Source organism: Heterocephalus glaber, unplaced genomic scaffold, assembly GCF_053883595.1.
Source record: "Heterocephalus glaber isolate CG9 unplaced genomic scaffold, H.glaber_assembly_v1.0 deba00001472, whole genome shotgun sequence".
Taxonomy (NCBI): domain Eukaryota; kingdom Metazoa; phylum Chordata; class Mammalia; order Rodentia; family Bathyergidae; genus Heterocephalus; species Heterocephalus glaber.
The window spans coordinates 71,125,012-71,145,261 of record NW_028258315.1 but is presented as its reverse complement, the minus strand read 5'-3'; the positions used below and the strand labels follow the sequence as shown (position 1 = coordinate 71,145,261).

Sequence of the window (20,250 nt, the reverse complement as noted above, 5' to 3'; positions counted from 1 at the left end):
TTTTTTCAGAGTGCTATAGTTTTCAGAGTAGAGGTCTTTGATTTCTTTTGTTAAGTTGATTCCTACGCATTTCAGTTTTTGGAATACTATTATGAAAGTAATTGTTTGCCCTATTTCTCTCTCAGTGAGTCTGTGTTTGTGTAGAGGAAAGCTATTGATTTTTGTGTGTTGAACTTATATCCAGCTACTTTACTGAATTTGCTTATTAAGTCTAGAAGACTTTTGGTGGAGTTCTTGGGGTCTTCTATATACAGTATCATGTCATCTGCAAATAATGACAATTTTACTTATCAGTTTCCTATCATTATTCCTTTTATTTCTTTCTCTTGTCTAATTGCTGTGGCTAATGTTTCCAAGACTATATGGAACAGGAGTGGTGGTTGTGAACATCCTTGTCCTGTTCCTGATTTTAGTGTGAAGGATTTCAGTTTTTGACTATTTAGTACGATACTGGCTGTTGGTTTTTCATAGATGGCTTTTATCAGTTTGAGGTAAAGACCATCTATTCCAACTTTTTGTAGGGTTTTTATCATAAATTCATGTCAGATTTTGTTGAATGATTTTCTGCATCTATTGAGATGATCATATGTATGGTTTTTTCATTGGCTCTATTGATAAAGTGTATTACATTTATTGATTTGCCTATGCTGAACTATCCCTGCATCCCTGGGATGAATCCCACTTGGTCAGGGTATATGATCTTCTTGATGATCTTCTGCATTCTATTTGCCAGTATCTTATTGAGGATTTTTGCATCTATTGTTCATTAGTGAGATTGGCCTATATTTCTCTTTCTTGGTTGGGTCTTTCTCTGCTTTGGGGTTCAAGGTGATGCTTGCTTCCAGGAATGAATTTGGGAGTATTGCTTCCCTTTCAATTTCATTGAAGAGTTTAAACAGTAGTGGCAGTAGCTCCTCTCTAAATGTCTTGTAGAATTCAGCAGTGAAGCCATCAGGACCCGGGCTTTTCTTAGTTGTTAAGTTTTCAATTACGTTTTCAATTTCATTGATTGATATTGGGTTGTTTAGAATTTTTAGGTATTCTTCGTTCAACTTTGGTAATTCACAAGTATCTAGGAATCTGTCCATTTCTTCTGTGTTTTCCGTTTTATTGGTGTATAGGTTCTCCAATCAGGTATTGATGATCCTCTGGATTTCTTCTGGGTCTGTTGTAATTTCACCCTTTTCATTCCTAATTGCATGGATTTGGGCCTTTTCTTTCCTTTTTCTGATAAGGTTGGCTAAGGGTTTGTCGATTTTGTTGATTCTTTCGAAAAACCAACTCTTGGGTTAATTGATATTCTGTATCATTCTCTTAGTCTCCATTGCATTGATTTCTACTCTGATTTTTGTAATTTCCTCCCTTCTATGAGCTTTGGGTTTGCCCTGCTCTTCTTTTTCTAGAATCTTGAGGTTCAGCATCAGGTTGTTTAATTGGGCTCACTCTGTTTTCCTATTATATGCATTCAATGCTATGAATTTCCCTCATAAGACTGCTTTCATTGTGTACCATAGATTCCAATATGTTGTATTGTCATTGTCATTTAATTGTCAGATTTCTTCTTTAATTTCCTCTGTGAGCCTTTGGTTATTCAGAAGTGTGTTGTTCAATTTCTATGTGTTTATGAAATTCCTGTGGTTTCTTTTGCTGTTAATCTCCAATTTCTTCGCACTATGGTCTGACAATATACAGGGGATAACTTCAATTCCATTGCACTTAGTTAAACATGTTCTATGAGTTAGTCTGTGGTCTATTTTGGAGAATGACCTCTATGCAGCTCTAAAGAATGTATATTCTATTTTTGTGGGTTGGAACACTCTGTAAACATCTGTTAAGTTCATTTGTTCAAGAGTTGATTGAGTTCTAGTATTTCATTGCTTATTTTTTGTCTAGTTGATCTATCTATTTCTGAGAATGTGGTATTAAGTTCCCCCACTACTATTATATTAGTGCTTATATGATTTTTCATGTCCATTAGTGTTTGTTGTATATAGCTGGGTGCACTAGTGTTTGGTGCATACATTGATGATTGTCATCCCTTCCTGTTGGATTGTTCACTTTACAAGAATGTAGTGTCTTTCTTTGGCTCTCTTAATCATTGTTGGTTTGAAATCCCCTTGATCTGCAACAGGATAGCTACTCCTGCTTTTTTTCAGGTTCTTATAGCATGGAGTCTTATTTTCCACCCTTTAACTTTCAGTCTATCAGTTTTTGTTTTTTAATTAAGTGTGTTTCTTGTATGCATCATATTGTTGGATCTTGCTTCTTGACCCATTCTGCCAGTCTATTCCTTTTGATTGGTGAATTGAGACCATTAATATTGATGGTTATAACTGATATGTATTGACTTATCATTGTCATGTCTTTTTCTTTCTGTTGGATTCTCCCCCTTTGCATTTAATTTTTTGTCATGCACTATGGATTCATTCTGCTGGGCTTCTTGGGGTTGTGATCCTCATTGTCTTTTTCTAGGATATTGTCTAAATTTTTTGGAGTGCTGGTTTGGTATTCATGAAGTTCCTGAAGTGCTCTTTGTCATGAAAGTATCTTATTTCTCCATCAATTTTGAAAGATAACTTTGCAGGGTACATCAATCTGGGTTGGAGGCTGTTTTCCTTTAGGGCTTGAAATACATCACTCCAAGCTCTTCTTGCCTTGAGGGTTTGCATTGAAAAGTCTGCTGTGATTCTGATGGACTTTCCTTTGTATGTGATTTGTTTCTTTTCTCTCACTGCTTGTAGAACTTTGTTCTTCTGTTGGGTTTCTGGAATCTTAACTATTATGTGCCTATGTGTACAGTTTTTTTGATCAAGCCTAGTTGGAGTCCTATATGCCTCACTTATCTCTATGTCAAGTTTTTTCCCCTCCTTGGGAAGTTTTCTGCCATCACTTCTGTGAACAGATTTTTTATGTCATCTGTATGGTCTCCTGTTTCTTCATTGACTCCAATCAGTCTTATGTTATTCTTCTTTGCATCATCTAACAGCTGTTGGATTGATTTTTCATGGTCCCTTACTGTTTTAAAGAAATTTTTCTTTTCCTGGTCATTAATTGCAATCTTGTTCTATATCTGAAATTCTGTCCTCACATTGGCTAATTCTGCTGCATAAACTTTCAAATGGAGTTTTTAATCTCCTGGAAATCTGTTTGCATCTGTTTTATGGATTCTGTTTGTTTCCTATGTTGGGATTCCATCAGGTTCCTCAGCTCCTTTATTTTTTTTAATCTTTGTCCTCTCTAGATTTATTAATCATGTCTTCCACTATAGGCACAATCTCTGCTGTTATCTGAGAAATTTTTTCTGATTTTATTATTTCCAGATCCTGTTTTATTGCCAGTTCAGGGAGTCCAGGTGGTTGAGTATCAGATTTTTCCATCCCCTTTCCCTTTGGGGTTACTTTAGGTGATCTGGGAGTGTGGTTTTGAGACTTGTTTAAGTGTCTTCTCATGTCAATGTAGGGGAATGTGTGCTGTTCCTGCCCACATGGCTCACCTCCTCATTTCTGGAGGTGGTGGTTTGGCACCCTGTAAGTTTCAACTTCTCAGTGTTGGGGGTGGCTCTGCTCCTCGACTCTGGGGGTGGTGGTTCAGCTAAACTTTTTTGTATGGCGGATCGAACTTAGGACCTTGCACTCACAAGGCAGGTGGCAGAACCACTGAGCTAAATGTCTGGCCCCTCGCCACTGTTTTTGAGGGATAAATTTCTATCAGAGGGAATTTTAAGACAGGATATTGACAATTCCTCTTATACACCCACCACCAATGCCCAGCAATGCCTATTCCTCTAGCCCTCACTGACACTGCATATAATCTTTTCTTTGTTCTTATGTTATGCCTAACTCTTTTTATAATTAACATTGGTGAGAATAACAATAGATTATTTTCCTCCTTTACAGATGAATTGAAAAGGAAATTCCCTAAGTGGTAAATAGGAGACTAAATTTGCCCAGGAGTAATTAATCTTTAGATAGCTCCTCATTCTCAAAGATAATACACCATTAACTAACTCATATTCATACACAACAAAAATTTAACACTGAGGAGAATTTTGCAGTCACTTTCTGGGAGCTTATGTTTGCAGTTATTGGCCTCAGCTGGTGACCTACAACCAGGTGGCTTTAAGAGAGATCAATTTTTTGGACATTAAGAATCACTTGAGAGGATTTATAAAATGAGATTTCCACCTTTTCTATTTCTCATTTTGTTCAGGAGGTCCTAGATGGGGCATTTTTATGTCTTTTGGACTTCAGGTGTAGTAAGTTGAGGTAATTATGCTCCTAAATTTGACACACTGACATTTTCATGCTGTGTAAAGTCACTTTCTTGATTTATTTAGTTTTCCCCTTTTATTCTCATTTCCAATTTCCACTTCTTTCCACACTATAAGCAACTATTTCAATGTACTGGATATATATTGTAGAATTTTAATTTATCTTTGGAAACTAGCATAATTTTGTGTGAATTTGTATAAAATTCCATATTTGAAAATTACAGAAACCTAGTATATAGCATATATTATAAAAAGACTATATATGAATTGTTATGGTATAAACTTTTCTATTTCTTACTTTTTTCTCTCTGTACTCTATTATTTTTAACCTTAGCCAGATTGATTGTGGGTGCATCCCACAGAATTTCTTGCTTCTAACTGCTGCTTAGTATATCCTAATACTACATTTCTACCATCTTCTACTTATCCCTTCCCACATTAATGAACAAGTAATGAGACAGGAGATTAGGGCATGGCAAACTGGCTGAGTGGGCATGACCTGTCAATCATGAAGATCCATGGCACACACCAGAAAAATACTTCTAAAAGATCTACACTTGGGACCAATCGGAAAGTTCTATCTCTAATTCTTTTCCCAAGAAATCAAACAGGATTTTTATAGGACAGCCTAGACCTGACATCAGCCTGAGGATACAATGATAATGGCTCTTAAATTCTTGGCAACTGTGCTCCCTCTTTACAGTGGCCTGCTCACACCCTACAGAACATATTTCTTTTACTACTTTAATTGGGTCTCACTTGCTCTACAGAGTATATTTCCTTCCCTACATTTAATAAATGTAAAACCTTGCTACCATATTTGGCATATCTATTCTTTGTTCAGGACAACAAGAATCTAGAGAGAATCTCTTAAAAAAAAAAAAGGACATAGCACCCCGGAACCCTGCTAACAGCAGGTTACATCCAACTCCACCTCCTGCTACTACAAACAAGGCTACAATGAAAAACCATACATGTATCCCAAGTGAAAATATTTCTGGGCTTTAGACCCAGGAATTTAATTGTTAAGGTTGACCAGTTATGGTTTTTTTAACTTGTTTAATGATAGTTTATAAAAATAGAGGAAAGAGGGTAAAGACTCCATTATGTCTATCTGCCAGATTTTAAAATTACCAATATTTTGCTGTATTTCAGCTCTCTTTTCTTTTATAGTAAATTTTTAGCAAAATATTTGATGTTGGTTCATTTCCCTACCACTTTTTCCAGAGTCACATCTAATACATAAGGATAAGTTTTTATGACCTTTTTACCAATATCACATCACAAAACTAACAATATTTCTTTGATGTCATCTCGTACCTGGTCCAGATTCAAATTTCCATGATTATTCCCAAGGTATCTTTTGTAGTTCATTTGTTCAAATTAGGCCCCAAAGGAGGTGACACTTTGTTTTTGATTCTTATGTCTTGAGTCTTTTACCCTATCAGTTTCACACTACCTCCCCTTCTTCATGCTATTAATTTCTTCAAGAAACCAGCTGAGCTTGTCTAGCTGTATTTTCAAAGTCATATTAACTCAGATCTTGGACAGCTGTGCCAGACCAAGCCAGGCCTTAGGCTTGATTTGACTCAGATTCAGTATTTGTCATGGTTGGTTCTAAGAACTGCATAGTTCACTATATGAGGAGGCACAATAAGTTCTCCTGTTTCCATTTTATTGCTAATTGACAGGTTCAGATCATGACAACCTGATGCTTCTGAGATTCCTCACTATGAGTCTTCTGATGATTTGGGCATTACAGTAATTCATTAAAGGTTATAAATAGTTGCCAGAGACCCCTGCAGTAAGGCTCCAGTACCCACCTGCCCAGTATGTGATGCAGGCCTAAGAAAAAAATAAACTAAGAGATAGAACTAAGAGAGAGAAACTGGGATGCCAGGATGACCAATGTCGTTGCAACCAACAAAGGCTCTGGCCAGTCCCAGGCGCTGACTTTTATTGTCAATCAGTTGGGTTAAAGGCAAGCTCGAGTGGTTTCTATGGAAATTAATGTAAACAAGGCTCATAAAGGACAAGACAAAGCTTTCTCAAATTAGGAACAGAATAGACAAAATATGTGGTTCTAATTAAAACATTGTCCTAGTCAGAAGGTTTTAGTTGTGGGAATGGAATTTGAGTGCTAGTTACTCTGACCTTGGCACATAGGCTTCTGCTAGACTCACTTTTCAAAATAAGCCAGTTGTGGGGTTAACTCTTTACAGCCTGTTATTATACCCAATTTGGGTATAATCAATATTATCATCCTCTGCAAACAGTCATTTTAAAATTTTATTATTTCTTCTAAACTTATTAACAGGAAAGCAACTTTCCCTTGTTCACTAGATTAGCTATCCCAAAACACAGTTCATATGCTCATGCAAAATGTCACTTTTTTCCTTAAATTATCAAACTGACAATCCTGGCTCATAAGTTATTGGCAATCTAGGTACTACCAGTAGTGACAAAAGAGTTTTTAGTTTAGTTTATTTGCTCATATTTTGATGCTCGGATACACTCATCTTTGGTTGATAAGATCTTCCAACTTGGTTCCAGTGACCTTGGACATGACCATGTTTATGCTTGCCTTTGACCGCTCCCTGACTTCTCTCTCATCAAGAGAATCCAGACTCATCGTGTTCACTCCCAACCATAAACATGGGATTAACCATTAGTCCCAGGTCTGTTTCACTTCCGTAAGGAGTAGTGTTTAGAAACCACCATCTAGACCCAGGAGCACTCAGTGTTCCAGACTTCTAAGCCTTTTCAGAAGACACAGAAAACACACTATTAATAAAGAAAAAATTAACATTATGGTAATGTGACTTCTTTGATTTCATACCTTACCTCTTGTCTTCTAAACTGACAATCCTGAATCCTAACAACATTAATATAATGATCCATTTGATTTCCTATGCTATACACACAAATTACTTTCAAAATAACTCCACCAAAATATAGGTAATAACAGTAGTTCAACAAAATAAAGTTTAAAACTTCTTTGCAGTTCTTTTTATCCATAGAATTTATCCCACTAAGAAGGTATAATCTGGAAAATCTAAAATCACATGAAATATTTATATCTATAGTTATGTCAATAGTTGGTAATTATTTTTTCTAAAAAGCCCAGATGGGAAATATTTTAGGCATTGTCTACTGTCATTCTCTGTGGCAACCACTGAAGTTGCAGCCGAAACATAGAAGCTGCGATAGATGATGGGGAAACCAAGGGCAATGACTATGATCCAATATGACTTTGTTTACAAAATGGCTCAGTTGGGCTGTTTGGTCCTGCAGGATGTAATTTGGCAGCCCTAGGGTCATGTCACCAATTTGATACAGAATTAGGTTCATGTGGTATTCCTTTTCAAAACTTGGAGTATTGATTTTCCATTTTATTTCCTTGTATTTTGTGATTTTAAAGTTTTTACTAATTGATATGTTTATTAGCATGTAAGGGCAGTGAAGTTAAGCAAATCTTCATTGAACATTTTGACTCAGATGACCTATGTTTAAAGAACATAGTTCTTTAAAGAACCTATGGACCTAGTTTAAAGAAATACTACCCTGGGTGATTGATACCTATTTAGAATATCAATCACTGCTATTTATCCCCAGGGGAAGCACAAGGATGTGTAGTCTCTCTCCTTTTATAATTCTGGCCTTCAGTGAATGTTCCTTGCGCTACAATTGTCCTCTGTGCAGAAGGCTCAGCCCTGTATAACCAGCTGTAATATTTATAACTAACTTAGCTGTCTACAATTCCAAGATCCCCCAATAACCTTCCAGCAAATCCCCTTGGCTTAGGTTGGACTGTCCCTTTCATACAGCCAGGAAGTCTAATTGATGTGGTCCTGTGGTTTGTTTCACCTTTGGCCTGGTCTTCTCAAGGACTTAACCCTATCTGACTGCCTATAATATTTATACCTAGCTCATCTATCTATAATATTCCCTCCTCTGAAGAAGTATCCCCCCTCTGAAGAAGTATTCCCCCCTCTGAAGAATACAAGGCCAGAAAGACAGTTAAGTGTACATGGGCCAAACAATAACATCAACAGGAATATTATGAGTATAGCCAACAGATGTTTCCACCAGGAAGAGCTAATAATAGTCTTCCACAGGGAGGAGAAGGAGAAGTCCCAGGGGACTTCAGAATCCATTATCAGTTATGAATTGTTTACAAGGTCAATCTGGTGGATCCCGGTAAAAGAATTCTAGCATTTATGTTGTTGGTTTCATTTGTATAGCTGGAGTATGGCAGCCTCTAGGCAAGAATAAACAAAACTTACAAGAAATTAGAACATGCATAATCTAAGCATGAGCACATAGAATGGAAGGGCAGGTTGGCAAGAAAGTTACACTTAGAAATTGAAATCGTGATTGTAACCTGCTGGCTCTTACAGATTCTACCATAGCTTTTTCCTAATGATCCATAACTGTGATCAGCTACTGGTGTAGCTAGAAACTGCCAGAAGAGGGCAGTGACTGGAGCCCCTTTTTATATATGCCTTTATTACTGTGGCATTGTTTTATACCTCTTTTGGTTATTCTTTTCTGCTAGGTGTTTAAAACCAAGTTAAAGTCAGACCTGTGTCGATTAATATGAACCTCTTGCTATCTATCAAGGTCAGTTCAGTCTCCTCAGGCATTACTTTGGAACCATGCATAGCTCTCAGCTCCCCTGTCAGTGTCAGCCATCAGGATGGGTCACAGCCTTGCTTGACCATGTTGTTTTCAGTGAAAGAATGGGAGACTTTTCCCTCTTTGTGACCCTCCTTTGGCACATTTGTCCTCTGGTGCCCAGCAATCTCCTTCTTCAGGAGGTTGAGTGACTTACCAAAGATGTAGGATTCTGTAGGAAAGGTTCCTTTGTATCTTGGATCTTTGTTGACCTCCCTGACCCCCACCCTTACTGAAAATCTTTGTACACTTGCTATGTGACTTGCTTCCCAATTGGACCACTATTACCTAAGTGACTATACTTGCAACCTTATTGGATGTTCATGGCTGTGGCCCACATTGTACCCACAGGAGTTTCACCCTATAAAACTTCTCTGTAAAGTGGGGTCTTTGGCTACCCACTCTGGACCCCTCCTGCCCCTCAGGAGCTTTCCTATCAATAAATATCTTCCTACTTAAAAAAAAAAAAAAGAAAGAAATACTACCCTAAAAAAAGGCACAGCCCAAGAGCTGGAACACCTGGAGTCAATTGATGGATAAAATGCTATCATGTGAGGGCATGAAAGAAGTACTCAGACTCAAAATTTATTCTTGATATTCTTACTGTCATATTTGTTTTGGGTTTTTTTGTAGTTGTTTCTAACATTTATTTTTCTAGTTATAATATTTGTTTTGTTACATTACCTGTGACATTTAGTAAAATGCAGTGTTTCATGGGTAACCATGGTGACATTATCAAATATAAGTTCATTTATTTATATGGTGAGGGGACCTAGAGATTTGAGCAAAAGAGACATGGCAGAGGTTGGTGGAGGTCACTATAATGTGTGGCTCAAAGGGAGCAACATAGGAAGGATGAGCACCTGAGTCGGTGGATGGCTGAAGGCACTGTTTGTGTTAGGAAAGCAAAGAAAAACCTGGCCAAGGTTACCTGGCTACTAAATTAAATTAAGCAAGGGGCCTTTGTGTTTTCTCTTCTCTTTACATTTCCACAAAAAGAAGACCTAACCAGAAAATGAACCCTAGCTGGTCATTACTATGGTGATGGGCAGTGTCATGCAAAAGATTATACCTCCCTATTCTCTTGCTCCGTGGCTACTCTGTAATGGCAGTAAGGCAAGGATAGGCTGACTGGGGCTGGCATGTTTGATCTCTAGTTTTCAAGGCTGATTATTTTCCAGTTAGGTCTTATTTTCAGAGAAACATGGCTTGTATATGCCCAACACTTGTATGCTATTTTGTTCAATTCATTTTACCTACATGGTGATTTAAAGAACAATATACGAAGCTAAACTAAAATCTTATCATCTTTTATTTAATGCTCAGCTTGCTGCAAGCATTTGAGTTTTCCATCTCTGCCTAGCACATTGGTGGAGGTGGAAAGTAGGGAGTCTTGAACATCCAGCCCTGGGTATTGCACAGGAGAAAAAAAATGTCAACATATTATGGAGGGACAAGAAGATATACCCTGCTGGTTCCCAAAGTTGCCTTGTTCCAGTTTTGTTAGGGCATACTTTGTACTATGGACAATTACAGTATATTATAATTCAAATTGAGTGTCCAGTCTCAAAAAACTTAGTACCTAAAATTGAAAATAAGTATCTATTAGATCTTTTCCAATACCAGCAGATATCAGGGTAGAGAACAGAGTAACAAGACACCTTTTTAAAATCACCTTTAACTACTTAATAATTGTTTTGCTCCTTTTTTGGATGTGAAATAGTATAATTCAAAAGTGTTTTGTTCTTACAGTAATAAATGTTTGGGTTGAATGCTGTCTCTACTCTTTTCTGTGTAATCATGGGCAAGTCAGTCAACTTCTCAAGGCCCCAACTTCCTCATCTATAAAGTCTGATTTGATAGCTATTTACCTCTAAGAGATGGGAATGATTTCACTGACACATGGAAGGGTGATTCCAGAAAGCAGAGACTCTGGAAAAGCCTAAAATGAGATGGTAGCAGAGCAATCAGGGGAGAGGGGGACATTTGCAGATGATCAGGGCATGATCAATTCAAAGTTGATGTTACCTGAAGCTTTTGTCCTTTATCCTCAGCAATGTCTCCCTTCACTAAGTAGCTCATTTTCTCCCTGTTGGTCCTGTTCTTAACTTGGCTTTCTCCTCAGGCAGGTGCTATGATGCATTTTAAGAACTATGTCCTTGATGGAAATAACAAAGGGCTCAAATAAGAAGCCCAGGCCTTCTTTAATCAGGATTAGCTAACCCCTGCTGGAAGCTAAGAACTGGTAAGTAAAATTCCATAGCGAGGCCAGCTGGGTCTCTTTTCAGCATCTTCTAAACACCAGGGCAGCCTGGAACTCCCAGAGATAAAGCCCAATTTTCAAACAAGTAAACTGCTAGAACCTACAGTCTAAAAAGGCAGGAGTCAGTCCCCTTCCTTTAAACAAGACAGAAGGAAACAGAAATAAACCATCATTTCCTATAGGGATAAGGATCTGTAGGGAATCAGTATACATTCAGTCCTTTGCTTGTCAAGTGTCTCTTAGTACTGGGTGAGACTTTTTTTTTTTTTGGTCTCTTCTCCCCACATTCCACTCTTCTACCACTCTTTTATACAATTTAACTAATGAGGTAAACATTAGATAAGACAATTTCAGTGAGGAGAAAGTTTTCCTCTGCCTATTTTGTTCTGCAGTCGGGGAGGGGGGCTGCAAATTAAATTCACAAAAAGCAGATTAAGAGGAGAAAAGGTGAAGTTTAACATACATGATCAGGAGCTCACAGGAAATGTGGGTCAAAAAGCGTTATAATTTGAGGCTTATCTACTATTTAAAAGAGAAAGGGAGGAAAAAAAGGGGGGGGGCAAAAGAGAAAGGGAGAAAAGACACTTATAGAAAAATTAATGACTTTGGGGGAAGTTAAATTGTCCCTGAGGAAAATAAAAGGGAAGTATGATAGTTGGAGCTCTTCGGAAAGCAGATTGGAGGTGTGATAGCTTCGTCATGACATCTGTCCGGGAAATGTCTCACCCCAGGGCACACTTTTTACCTTTGGCAACAGGAGCCCAATCCCCTCACCCTCCCTGCCACATGGGAAACGCCTCTCTTAATATAGGACTTCTTTTTCCTGTATAAAATCTTTATTTCATTTGTTAATTTGTTTCCCTTAAATTCTTTTATTGGTACATTTTAGGTACACAATACATTTACATTTATCATTGGGTGCTTGTACCTGTACATGATGCATCTTGGCTATTTTTTTCCCATTCCCTGTGTGCCCTTCACCCCCTCCACCCTTCCCTATTTACAAAGACTTCGTTTCCTTTTTTTTTTTTTTCTCATAATTTTTCCTTTCCCTTCTTCCCTTTCCCCTTCCCCTCCCACCACCCCTACACCTTTGGATCTTTTCCTATTTCAAATTATCAATTATTCATTATTAATCATTTTAATCCTTATTTACACTTTCAGTTTCTCACACTAGAGAAACTACTCTGTATTTACACGTGTCCTATTTATTTCACTTAAGAGTATGGCCTCAATATGCATCCATTTAGCTATAAATGTCTCTAGTTTCTCATTCTTTATGGCTGAGCAGTGCTCCATTTTATAAAAAAAACACATCTCCTTTATCCAGTTTCCAGTTGATGGCCATGTGGGCTGCTTCCAAGATTTAGCTATTATAAACTGTGCTGCTATAAACATGGGTGCACATATATCACTGTGGTATGATTCTTTTAATTCTTTAGGGAAAATACCCAACAGGGGCATAGCTGAGTCAAATGGGACCTCTAGCCCTAGTTCTTGAGTTATCTCCATACTGATTTCTACAGTGGTTGCACCAGTCTGCACTCCCACCAACAATGGAGAAGGGTTCCTTTCTCCCCACAACCCCACCAGCATTTGTTATTGGTTGATTTCTTGAGAGCACACATTCTTTCTGGGGTGAGGTGGAATTTGAGTGTTGTTTTCATCTGCATCTCTTGAATGACCAGTGATGCTGAACATTTTTTCATACATTTATTTGCTGCTTTTACTTCTTTGTGTGAGAAATGTCTGTTCATTTCAGATGCCCATTTTTGAATTGGGTCTTTGAATTTGGGGGGTCTGATTTTTTTCAGTTCTTTATATATTATAGATAGTAATCCTTTGTCTATGGTACAGCTGCTAACAATCTTTTCTCACATTGTAGGTTGTCTCTTAGCTCTGTTGGTGGTTTCTCTTGCACTGCAGAAGCTTTTCAATAAGATGAGATCACAGTTGTTGATTCTTTGTGCTAGTTCCCATGCTACTGAGGTTTTGTTCATAAAGTCTTTTCCTATGCCAATGTCTTCAAGAGTTCTACCTAACTTATCTTCCAGCAAGTTTAGTGTTTCTGTCTTAATATTTAGATCTGTAATCCACTTTGACCTTAGTTTAGTGCATTAATGGAAGACTTTTGACTGATAAATTCTTTTGGAAGACTCTGCATTCTTAGCAGACCAAGGTAGGGAGTGAGGTGTCAGACAAAATCTTATTGTGCATGGGTTAATTCTCAAATGTCTTCAACTCAAAATAATTTTATACCACCCAGTGGTATATTTTAGATCCTTTTAATAAGGAGGTATATAAACAACACATATGCTACCTTTATCTAATACACACACACACACACATGCACATGCACATACACACACACACCACCTACTATTCCCACCAACTAGAAGCAACATTTTGGTAGGATTTTTAAGAGATTTATTTATTTATTTATTTATTCTGGTGTAAAGTTGAGATCATACTACATAGGCAATTTTGCTTCTTGCTTTTTCAACTCACATTTTCAACTTAGCATTTGAGTTGCATTTTCAATTTAACATTTTAAAAACTTCTTTAAATTTAATTTGAAATTATGAAATCTTTCAAACATAAATGAACATTTAGAAAATATAACAAGCAATGGACATCCAGTATTTTAGACAAATTGACATTTTGTTGTATTAGCTTTGGATCTCTCTGGGAGAAAAAAGCCATAATTACTATCAAGGTTCACTTCATCCCCCCACCTCCCCTGCTTCCCCAGACAAGATCACACCACTCCTATTGAAGGGTGTCCATGATCCTGACTCTAATATTTTTGATTCTTAGGTCTATTTTTACCATTTGTCTATAAAATATGTCAATGTTTTCCTGGGCAATTAAATTTTACATAAGTGGTAATACTGTATATAACCTTTTGCAACTTGATTTTTATCATTCAATATTGGGTCACACTGGAAAAGATATTCTTTCTTCCATTTAATTATACAAATGAAAATCAGGTGCCCTTGTTCTATTGGCAAATGTTTTAACACTGCAAAGGTCTGAAGGTTAGAACTGATGACAGATGAAATTAGGTGGGCATACTTAACATGTGTTTATTTGAATTCATTAATTGACAGGGGACTTGTGACCGTTAAGCTTAGTTGTCAACTTGAGTAGCTTAGGAGTCATCTAAAGGAGTATTAAAGCACACTTCTGGATGTGTTAAGGTAAGTTATGGAGGCATGATCTTGGAACCTGTATTTAGTGCGCTTGCCCCTTCCTCTCTAGCACTGTACCCTAGCTTTGCTCCCTGCTAAGCAGTGAGCAGCTTTACTCCTCTATGGTTCTCTCCCATGATCTCTCTGCATTGGAACCGGGCAACCATGGACTGAAACTATAAAATCATGAGCCAAAAATAAACCTGTCCTCCTTTAAATTGTGGGTATCAGGTAGTTTGTTCCAATGAAAGGAAAGCTGACTAGCATAGGAATCAAGGAGCATTCTGGGAGAAACAGAGACAAGTTCAAAATCTTACTTCTAAATTTCAAGTTGTACTTGTGGAAAAGAAAAGGTAACATTATGGTTAGATCTAGAATACTCCCCACATTCTCATTCCTCCCCAGCTCCTCCATTCAGTCTCTGCATCTCCACCACCGTAATGTGAGAAGCTTTCTTGGCCAGATTCTTCCACCATGCCATTTCTACCTTGGGGACAGCTGACCATCAGGTAAAACCTCTAAAAACCATGAGCCTAAATAAACCTTTTCTCCTTTAAATTGTGGATGTCAAATATTGTGTCCCAGTGATAAGAAAGTGACTAAAATAGATAATATCATTTCCTCACTCTTCACAAAGTTCATGCCTGAGAACCCTAAAACAAAAGATAGAAAAACAAGAGAAAAGGACAGTAAATTTGTTAACAAAAGTTTTATGTGACACAGACCTTTCAGAAATGAAGATCCAAAGACCTAGGAAAAACTGTATTTTTATTAAGCGGACATGCCGATGTATAATTGGAGGGAGAAAAGGGTTTGACCTAATGGTAATAAATGAGGAAAAGGAGGAAGTTGGCAAACCCATTTATTCAGACTTATTTTGGCCCCCAGCTATATAGAAGTACTCCTCTGAGATGAGCATCTATGACCTACATTCAAGGGAAATAAATAGTATTCCTTTCTGACCTGTTTCAGGGGAGAAGACCAGAAAATGACCTTCATGCTTCTGTAACCTTCTCAGTTTTCTTCAGGTTAAAGTATGCCAAAGGATGGGTTGTTGTTATTCAGATCCTGTCAGTTCTGTACCAGTAGATTCATACATTTAAAAAAGAGTGACCCCATCCATAATTCTCCAAAATTCATGTGTAAGAATGATCATAGCAGCATTATTCCAGGCATCCCCTACTGAAAACTACTATAATGTGGGAAATATTGTGACTTTAGTCTCCTCCTCCAACCTTCTCTGTGGCTCCATGAGAAAACACTAGAAATCTGGCACAAGAGATGAGTAAGCGTGTATGGGAAGGAAGATGTTCTCAATTCCCTGGACACTACTAGAGCAAATTGCTAGATCTGATAGCAAATGGCTTCCATCCTGTGATCCTCTCCCTTGGGAGATGACGTTCAGCCTTCAGCACAGCTTCATCCATGTTTGGCAGCCTGAGATTTGCCTCATGCAGATCTCAGGGAGCATTTTATGAAGCCTCTTCTTGCTGCTCAGTCAAGACAAGCATCAGACAAGAATTATTTTTTCAACATTAATGTTGTGCCTTCTGGAAATTGAGCTCTGTGTGTTCCTGTTTCATGGCTTTGTTTTTCTTTGTGTGCATTTTACCCTGATTCTTGCTTCTAATGTCCCACCTTATGTAGTTTTTTTTAAAAGCAGGCTTTTAGGATCTCTTAATTCTATTCCCTCCTCTTGCTTCTAACCTGCCAAAAGCTCTAACTTCTCCCATTAAATTCTTATTGGTTAAACATCTTTCATGTCAATCCCTCACTTAAAGATTTCAAGCTCAGTTGAAAGCATTCTTTTGACCACATAGGGAAATATTTCATTCTCTGATGTAACATAGGTGTAATAGTAATTCCTGGTTGCCTATTTCAGAAGGCTACAGACATTGAAATTTAGTAAATATAAAATATACTCACATAAAAAGATTTCAACATATTCCTGGAAAAAATTAATCTCCTTGTTCTTCGGATGGCACTTAAATTATTACATGTTCCCCTTTAATGCCTGACACATAATATGTGCTCAATATATTATGTAGAAGGAAATAGAGTAGAAGGGAAATATGAGATGAAGTATCTAAATGTAATCCAAAAACCTTCACATTTTCAAAATCAATTTGTTTGCCAAGATACTCTGAAATAATTATTCTAAGGTAAAAAAAAAATTTTTAAACCGCACATACCATAGGATTGGATATTTGCAGACAAGAATAATAAAGGTGCTCACTCTAGAGAAACATGCTTGATTTTCATTTTCCCAAAGTATTCTATGGAATCCTTTTAGTATTATCTACTCATATACTATAAGACCAGTGTTCTTCAGAACTCAGACTAAAGTATCTTTAACTCAACTAGGTATAATGTAGACACTGCCAGTATGAATTCTTCCTATGCAAAAAGCTTCTGAAATCATAGCTGTCAACAACATGAATACCTCTGATACTGTCCCAAGATGAAGTATTAAAGTGCTTGCTCATATGAAGTCAAGAGCATATGATTCTACTATTCTACACATTCTGTATGTTCTAAACATGCTCTGAGCCTTTGTTGGGAGGGCATCACTGAGTTCCAGTGGCTTTAGCTAAAGTAATGCTAGGCAGTGTGGGTGTGGTCATTGGGTGTGCTACACCTCACTCTGAGTGTCACTAAAATGAACCACAGGATGGAGAGACACATTTATTTATGTGTCATCTGGCCTTGGCATTCTGCTATATTTTGTGTCATTAATGTAATACAATAAAACAAAGGATCGATTACCCTGTTTAAATTCAACTGGAGCCTGCCATGTTTAAGGAGAGAAAAGCAAGAGATTACTGAAAACAGAGTTTGTAGATGCCAGTCAACAATCACAAAAGCCATCTGAGCCTATCCTACATGAAAAAGCATAGAGATCTGGTTGTGGTATATGTCATGACATTGGGAAAAAGGCAGGCACTGTATAGGACCCCTAAGACAGGATATTTGTTTTAATTTCTGGTTTTGTTTTTTGTCACCAGATGGATATACTACCTGTACCTTTAGTATGGGAATGCACTGACACCTAGTGGGCAATTTATTAGTTGATAATTTGGCCACAAATGACACTACAGAAAGTGGAAGGTACAAAATAATGGTATTCTAAAAGGCTCAGTTAAAATAAAATTTAAGATATAATTATAGATTTTATCTTTTCTCGTGGTCAAAACCAATTAATTAAATTTATATTTAAGTTAACATTATATTTTAAAGACTTTTTCTTGTCAAGTAAAACCCCACTGCCTTAGGAAATACTGGCACATAATTAGATGCCTTCCAAAACCAACAACTCCATATGTACATTTTTTTTAAAAAGTCATATAATGCCAGAGACACCCCAAAACGGGGTGGGGAATGCTTCTACTTTATGTTTTTGGAAAATAGTTTGCCTAATTAACAAATACATCTGAACTAGTTTGTGGAAGCTACCTCCCAATGACGAATTTGAGAATTTTAAAAAAATTGGTCCAAAAAGCTGTAAAACTAAGATTAATTGTCCCAGTACTACTCTCGTAGAAGGAAATAAAAGCATTTCAAGTAAAAAGAGGCTTGTGTGTCTAGTTTCTCTTGTATCATTTTTCAAGAAAATCGGTGATGTAGGTCTTTTCTGGTTTATTGAATGATATCTTGTAGGAAGTAATTAGTGTTAAGATGTGAGCAGAAAAGTAGACAACATCTGTCTCTTCGATTCTTGAATTGAGAACCAATTGAGACATCGACTGAAGGAGTATATCAGACAAAGATTTAAAAATACAAGTTTCACATTTGCTACAGTAGATTGGAGAATGCTTTTCAATCTGTGGCCAACAGGTCTTTCTAACCCCATCTTTTTGGTTTCACTTTCCAGGAGTGTGTACTTGTGTTTCCCTTACTACTTATTTACTACTTATAGAGCTCAAGCCCTGTGAAGTTTTATGTTAATTTATAAAGTTCTGTACCAAGAGATTTAGTGTACAAATGAATATTTGGCAGGCTATATCTAAAAATAAAATTCTGACCCACAATCATAAGGAATTAGATTGTAAAACCAACCCATTATCTCCAGTAAGGAGCCCTGGAAGCCAACCTACCTCTGAGTTATAACTAGACTCACTTCTAGGGAATCAGATTGTTATCTCTGCTAACAATTCAGGAAGTCACACAATAGCTTCAAGAACAATTGGTCCCATGTGGCAAGAACTACAACAATAACTGACCACTTTCCTAATTCTTGTTCCTGCTCCTAATTTAGAACCAACACAAGAAAACTAAATACACACCATAGCATAGAATGCCTCATCTAAGTTAGCTTACCCACAGCCTCTTCATGCCAACAGCCTCCAGTTAGGGAACACTACAAGAGTGCTCTTCCTGCTGCTATAAAATCTTCCTAGTCCTCCGCCTGCTGAGTCTGCTCCAATACGCAAGTAATAGTGGCTGACTCCATAACCACAGAAGCTCTGAACAAGAAGCTTTCTCCTTCTCATTTGGTTTGTTTTCATTTATTTCAACTGTCAAACAGAGAAGAGAATCTCAAAGTTAATTATTTATTAGATTAACCAGTTTTGTTAAATAGGCTTAGCAGTCCTATTTTAACATTCTTTTTTCTAATGTCTAGAAACATATGCTCTTGGAACCAGTTTTATTATCTTGTTTCTTCATTAATGAGTTGGCTAAATTGTTGACATATACTGATTCTTATCTGTATTGGAATTACGTTTTTCTTTTTGAAAATTGTATGATAAAAAACAATAGAAACAACTTACAAACATCTAAGGGAACATTCAAATCCATGTTTTATTAAAAGCTATATTAACAGAGGAAACTGGACATTTATTAGGTACACAAGATATTGTCAATATATTTCAATATTGTAAAATAACTATGTAATAGTTATTTGTTGAAGAAATTTATAAAACTTATCAGATGACTGACTATTTGAAATTACAAAGCTCTGAGTATTCCATCTCGAAACTTACATTAGTCAGTTTTGGCTGTTTAACAACCTGCGGACACTACTTTCAACATTTCTTTTTTTTCTCACATACAGGCTTGCAGTTCTATGAGAGTGGCTCTGCTGGAGACTTAACTAGGGTTCAGACCCCACCTCTAGATCAGTGTAGACCGGGGACAAACTCCTCTCATGATTACGACAAAAGAGAGCAGCTCAACCATGCCGCCAGCCTCACTCATGCCATGCTACTAGTATCCCACTGGCCAAAGCGCGTCATCAAGCTAAGCCCCAAGGAAGAGAAGAAAGGGACACTTGTTCCACACTGGGAAGCTCTGCAAGTCACATGTCCGTGTGTGAGTGTGCACACCTCCGGCGGAGAGGGAGATATCTGACCTGATCCGTAGCAAAAACAGAACTGCAATGGGAGAACACACTGTTGACCAGTATCAGAAGTGCTGGTGCCCCCAGTCACACAGCATATGTGAAGGAAGGCAGGGAGAGGTAGGACTCATTTCCCAGAGCAAAGTGCCCAGAGCTGAGGGCATCATAGACCTTGATGATCTGCAGAGCTGCTTTGGAGTAAAAACCACAATCTCAGAAGTTTCTCACCCATCATTATTAATGAAGCTTCACGCTTTGGGGAAGCTCTCTGTCTGCAGCTCTGAGGAGGTATCTGGTTGATTAGGCTTTTACCCTATGGTGCTCTGTTTCCAAAGGCACTGACTGAGTGGAAGTAGACAATGCATTATAAGCCAAGCCTGCATCCATAGGACTAGGAGACCAGTATGTTCTAAATATACTAAACAAAATTCCTGACAGTGTTATTATGCAACAAAATTCTGAGCCATGTTTATTTAGAACGTTCCTTTTCTTTTTCATAAAATTGGCTAAA

At 37.4% G+C, this 20,250-nt stretch overlaps 1 long non-coding RNA gene across 2 annotated transcripts in view; it reads right to left on the bottom strand.

Annotated features, from left to right (window-relative positions):
* LOC106010489 (uncharacterized) overlaps nucleotides 1–18,882 on the bottom strand; it is a 129,749-nt gene extending 110,867 nt beyond the window's left edge. For both annotated transcript variants that reach the window (XR_015439529.1, XR_001184273.3), the window contains exon 1: nucleotides 18,719–18,882. This is a non-coding gene — a long non-coding RNA (uncharacterized LOC106010489). The remainder of the gene's footprint in view (nucleotides 1–18,718) is intronic.
* Between the last annotated feature and the right edge of the window lie 1,368 nt (nucleotides 18,883–20,250).